Here is a 5,426-nt window from a genome sequence, read left to right as displayed (position 1 = left end):
AAAATTTGAAAATCCAAAAACAAGTTCATTTCCTTTGTAGTTTAGTCATGTATATATTGTTGTATATATTGTGTTTATCCTTGTTCACATTGATTGACTACGCCACATCCGAGACATGAGGATATTGAAGACCGCATGGTATGATCTTTCCAATCTCCTTTTTCCTCTTTATGTTAATGACTATGTGGCTTTATTTTGATTGATGTGGTATAGCAATGTGACTTAGGACTTGCATTTAGTTTATATGTCATATTAGTTGGTAGAATCATTTGCATTAGGATGTATATATGTTAGTTGCATTATGGCATGTAGTTGCATGTTAGAAAAAATTTTGTGAAACCGTCTACTTGGGAAGTTTGACAAGTGTATATAGGCCCTAGTAGATGCTTTTTCTTCTTAAGACTTTGCTTGTTAGAATACTTGTAAAACACCCTAGGATGTGTCATGCTAGTATCCTTTGACCCATGGATTAAGGCCTAGTCAAGAGTACCTTGTGGTGTGATAACTCCTTGGCTACCGTTTATTCCAAGGTGACCCTCGAAACCATGCATCCATCCATCATCCATGTTCTACCACATTTTTGTCATCAAAGGGAATGGGCACAAAAAGAAATCAATTTGAGTTCAATGAAATGAAAAGTGAAAGAAAGTTTGCAAATTGCATCAAATGAAAAGAGGAGCAAAAATAGAACTCCTAAAGCTTCAAATATAAGGCACCCTCACTACATATGGGGTGACTTTGAAAATGTTCAAAAGAAATGCAAAGAAAAGTTGAAAATTGTCAAGTGTTGAAATGCCAAAAATCAAAAGAAATGGCAAAAGAAAGTGTTCTCAAATGTTATATGCCACAAGAAATTGGGGGGAAAAAACAACAACAAAGCAAACTCCCAAATGAAACTCAAATACTATCGATCCCTTTATCCATTGTATCCATTTTTGTGCATGGTAGAGAGGGGACGACCCTTCTTCTTGTCTAAGCAAGAGGGGGAATTCCGCGATCCTCCAGTGTTTCTAACACCATAGGGAGTCTACTCTTGACACAACTTGGAGGTGATTTATTGGTATCCTTCTAGGCCTAGTAGTTTGAAGAAATTGCATCTATGAAGGAATGTGTACCCTTGAATTGCTTCCCTTGTAGATAATTTCCGCCACTTAGATGAGGAAAGTGGCTATTCTTTTGTAGATGCATCCATTACTTGTTTTGTGTGCTTAATGTTTGTATGTGTCGCCATTTTGGCAAGACCCACCTTGCCTTGCAAGAAGGCATCCTACCTCATGGTTGTCTTGTTGTGAGTTGAAGGGGCGGAGTGAGACCCGCTAATTATCTCATATCGGCTATGTTATTAGGTTAGTTTAATAATGGTCCTAGTCTTTGTCACCTCTTTACACGGGACGAGCAAAGGTTCGGTTTGGGGATATTTGATGTGACCATAATTAGAGCATATTTAGTCCCCGAATTAGCCTTGTTCCCATGCTTTTTAGTGCATATTTGGGTCATTTATTGTCTTTAGTTCTTTGTTTTGCATATTCTTTTAGGTTTTGTGTCCTTGGTAGGAAAGGAGTGCAAACCTTGCATTTTCATGGCAAAATGAGGCTAAATTGATTGAATTCAAAGACCAAGCATCAAGGAGAGACAAGATTAGAAGGCCTTTGTACATATTATAGTAGATGGGCAATGATGAGAAAAGATCCTTGCATCCCCGAGGAAAATCCTCAAGGATTTTATGAAGAAAAAGGAAGAAAAGAAGAAGGAAAGAAACTGCCTGACAATCCGTGCGTCTTCCTCTGAAGACGCCGTCCCTCACCCACAACCCGTGCGTCTTCCTCAGCTGGACGCCCGGGCAAAACCACCCAAAGACGCCCGTCTTTCCCTTTTGGACGCCCGTCCAGAAGCTGCCAAATCCGCCCGTCCCGTGCTAAAGACGCCCGGATTCCCAGACAGTCCCATTTCGTCTTCTTCAAGCTTCAAGGAAGGATGCACATCTTTTTCTAGAGACCGGAGTCTCCCTAGAGACCAGAGTCTCCCTTAGAGACCGGTGATTCCTCAACAAGGGACTTAATCGTCATTTAAGCCCTTAGTTAACCCTAATTCATGTACCTAATCCCCACTATAAATACCCCATTAGTCTAATGAGAAGAGCATGTTCTTCTTAGCAATCTTTAGTGTAGTTAATATCAATCAAATCTCTCTTTAATCTTGTAATCAACATTTAATCAAGTTTTAATACAAGTTTTATTTCCTTAATCTCTCTCTTGTTCATCCTTTATTTTGGGTAATTGAAGATTATTTGGGTTATTATTGGGAGATTGACAACCTCTCAATCAAGCATCAAGTACTTCTTTTATTCTTTGCTTTATTATTGGAATCATTAGTAGGTATAATTCTCTTAATCCCTTTTTAATTATTATTAATCACTTTTATTTATTCATCATGTTTCACTTTGTTGGTATGATTGACAACCTTGCTAGCATGTTCAACATGATAATGAGTGAGTAGTTTCCTTAGCTAGGGTTAATGGGTAATTAGGGGAAACCAACATGCGGAATGATTCATGCTTAAATTAATATGCTTTCATAGTTTATTTGCTTGCTTGTTGTGATCTCAACTTATGCACATGTTATGTTTGATGAAATGTGAGCCTATGAATCCTTGCATTTTTTACCCATCACCTATCTTTTCAATGAGACTTGTAAGACATAAACCAACTCGAGTCTCATTAGACCATGCATATTGTTGAGTAGGGAAGATTAAGTTGACTTTTAGGTGTTGTACAATCTAATTGATTCGGCTCCGGGACCCAAACTTTCCTAGGATTGTAAGATATAAACCAACTCGATCCATCACAACAATAATTGCTTGTTTATAACTTGAGAATATGTTTGTATGATCAATTCCCATGAATCCCCTATGACCCCATGACACCCTAGTGCCTTTTATCAATTGTTTACATCCCTTTTAATTCATCTTGCTTGTTTACTTTCATTGCTATTTAGTTTAGTGATCTTCTACTTCAAACCCCAATTGTGACACCCTTAAGACACCACTAGTTACAATAGAAATCTCATCTCAATTCCCATCCCTTGGGATCCGACCTTTACTTGCCTCTTTACTAATTGTAGAGTTGTTGGTGAAGTTATAAATTGTGTTTTGGTCTAGGTGCTCCTAACGACAAGTACTGAAAAACTAAACCCCACGAGGGAACACGACCATAAAACAAGCATAACTTATATAGTCTATGATATGAAAACCAATTATTACACACAACTGAAAAGAAATGAAATATTCGAAAAACAATTAAAAATAAAATCTCCGGGTTGCCTCCCGGGTAGCGCTAGTTTCAGACAGGTCCCAGCTCGACCTTCTTTTCTTCGAGCCTCTATTTAATTAGCCTGGTTAAAACAGCTCAAAGCGCGCAGCAACCGATCAAACAGTTGCGCATGTGCTACGCAAAAATGTAAGTAGCACCACAATGGAATAAAGATATAGGAAATAAAAATGTCCGACTGTTTAAGCCTAACAAATTTCCTATGACAGCTCCTAAATTTGTCCACAAAATAAAGGAGCTCAGGAGCAATTAACAATAAATTAGGATATTGTTTCAGATTAACAAAATTGAAATGATAAGAACGGTGAAAAATCGTTAAATTAATTGACCAAATGGGAGGGGGTATGGCATTAAAAGAAGAAACACGAGTCATACGAGGTAGCGTACTATTAATATTAACAACAATAAAATTATCGTTAACTACCTCAGGTTGGTTGCTCTCAAAGTCGGAATCATTGACAAAAGAATTTATTACCTCATCTGTGCTAGGAGCAATTACCGACTCAGCTGTCTGCTCGTCACCCTCCTCTGTGGATATCGTCCCGTAAATCGCAGCCTCAAGCGCATCCAGCTCAGCCTTGAAAAGGGGCGATTCACCGTAACCATTATCATCATCAAAATCGTTATCTAGAACAAACCCACATGACGAATTAATGCTCTCACTGACCAAACTACTCGATCGAGTAGAATTATTACTCGATCGAAGGATTTCTTCCTGATTTTCACTCGATCGAGTACATTGAACTGCTCGATCGAGTAAATTTTGCAGTGCATCGCAGAAATCTTCATAACTCTCTTCATTTTCGGATAGATCTTCGTAATCCAAGTCATCCAAATCATTAATAGCGCTAGGCAACTCGGGTCTTCAATGGGAAAGACCACTCTCGGTAAAGTACACCTCCTCTGGTTGCCTGCTATTCGACTCAGCAGCTAGCTGAGCTATTTGAGACTCCAGCTCAATGAGTTGAGCTTCTATACGTCTATCATACTATTTCCTTTTGGATGCAAGTGTTTTCAACAAAGATTTCAGCTCCGCAATCTCTTCTTTCCGTATATCAGGAGGAGCTTGTTGTTGCGGTGGCCACACAAACGGAGGCTGTTGGTAGCCTCGTTGATAGGGTGGATGTGGCGGCACAACTACAGCGGGATGGCTAACTTGTCTACAGTGCTTGAACGCGTAGACCTCGTCGTTCTCTGCCATGCAAATAGCTGCATTATGCTCAGCAGCACCACATCTCCCACAATAAACCACCTGATGCGCCATAGGATAGAACATAGGTGGAGGTCAAAGGTACTCAAGCCTTCCCTTTGACGATCTTTTACCTAGAATTGTCTAGGTAGGACTGTAGGGCCTATCAAAACAACACTCAAGGAAAAAGATAAGAACTGCCTCAAGGAATAAATCCCTTGAGGCTAAAGACAAGACAAAAAGAAACAAGTAAATAAATAGTTGCCTCCCCGGCAACGGCGTCAAAATTTGATACCGTCGTTTCAGTACCAAAAATAAATACCTAAGTACTACTAACAGAAGTCAGCGGTAAGTAAGGTCGATCTCCACAGGGAGGCGGTCACTATTCACTTGTCTACTCGGTCTGTCTACGTCACGAGGTGGGGGTTTTGATTCGAATAAACTAAACTACTGAGATTAAGGCAAGAGGAAATAAAAAGAGGGACTAAAAACAAGAAAAGGGAACTAGGATGTCGGTTCATCAATGAACGTCAGTCAATTGCAGTTAAAGTCACAGATTAGTCGATGTGTCGGTCTAAGGGGCAACGAATGTCTCCTTCCGGTCTCAATTCGCCCTAAAATATTATTAGCTTAGCTTCCGCCCTCACTAAAGCATTCTATTATTCACTGCGGGTCTCACCCCTTCCAACCTTCCGGTCTAGGTCAAGGCTTACCGAAATTAAAAGGCTAATTGCATCGATTCAACTAGCAGGATACAATTAAAGCAGTGATTAACAACATAGACTAAAACAACAACGACAATCTGCAAACTAATTAGCAATTAACATCGGTTCATCGAATCACCTAATCCTAGCAGAGAGAATTAGCTAGACATGAATAAATAAAGAACAAGAATAAAAGGAAGAAGAACAA

This window comes from Silene latifolia, chromosome 9, assembly GCF_048544455.1.
Source record: "Silene latifolia isolate original U9 population chromosome 9, ASM4854445v1, whole genome shotgun sequence".
NCBI lineage: Eukaryota > Viridiplantae > Streptophyta > Magnoliopsida > Caryophyllales > Caryophyllaceae > Silene > Silene latifolia.
This window is presented reverse-complemented; position numbering follows the sequence as displayed.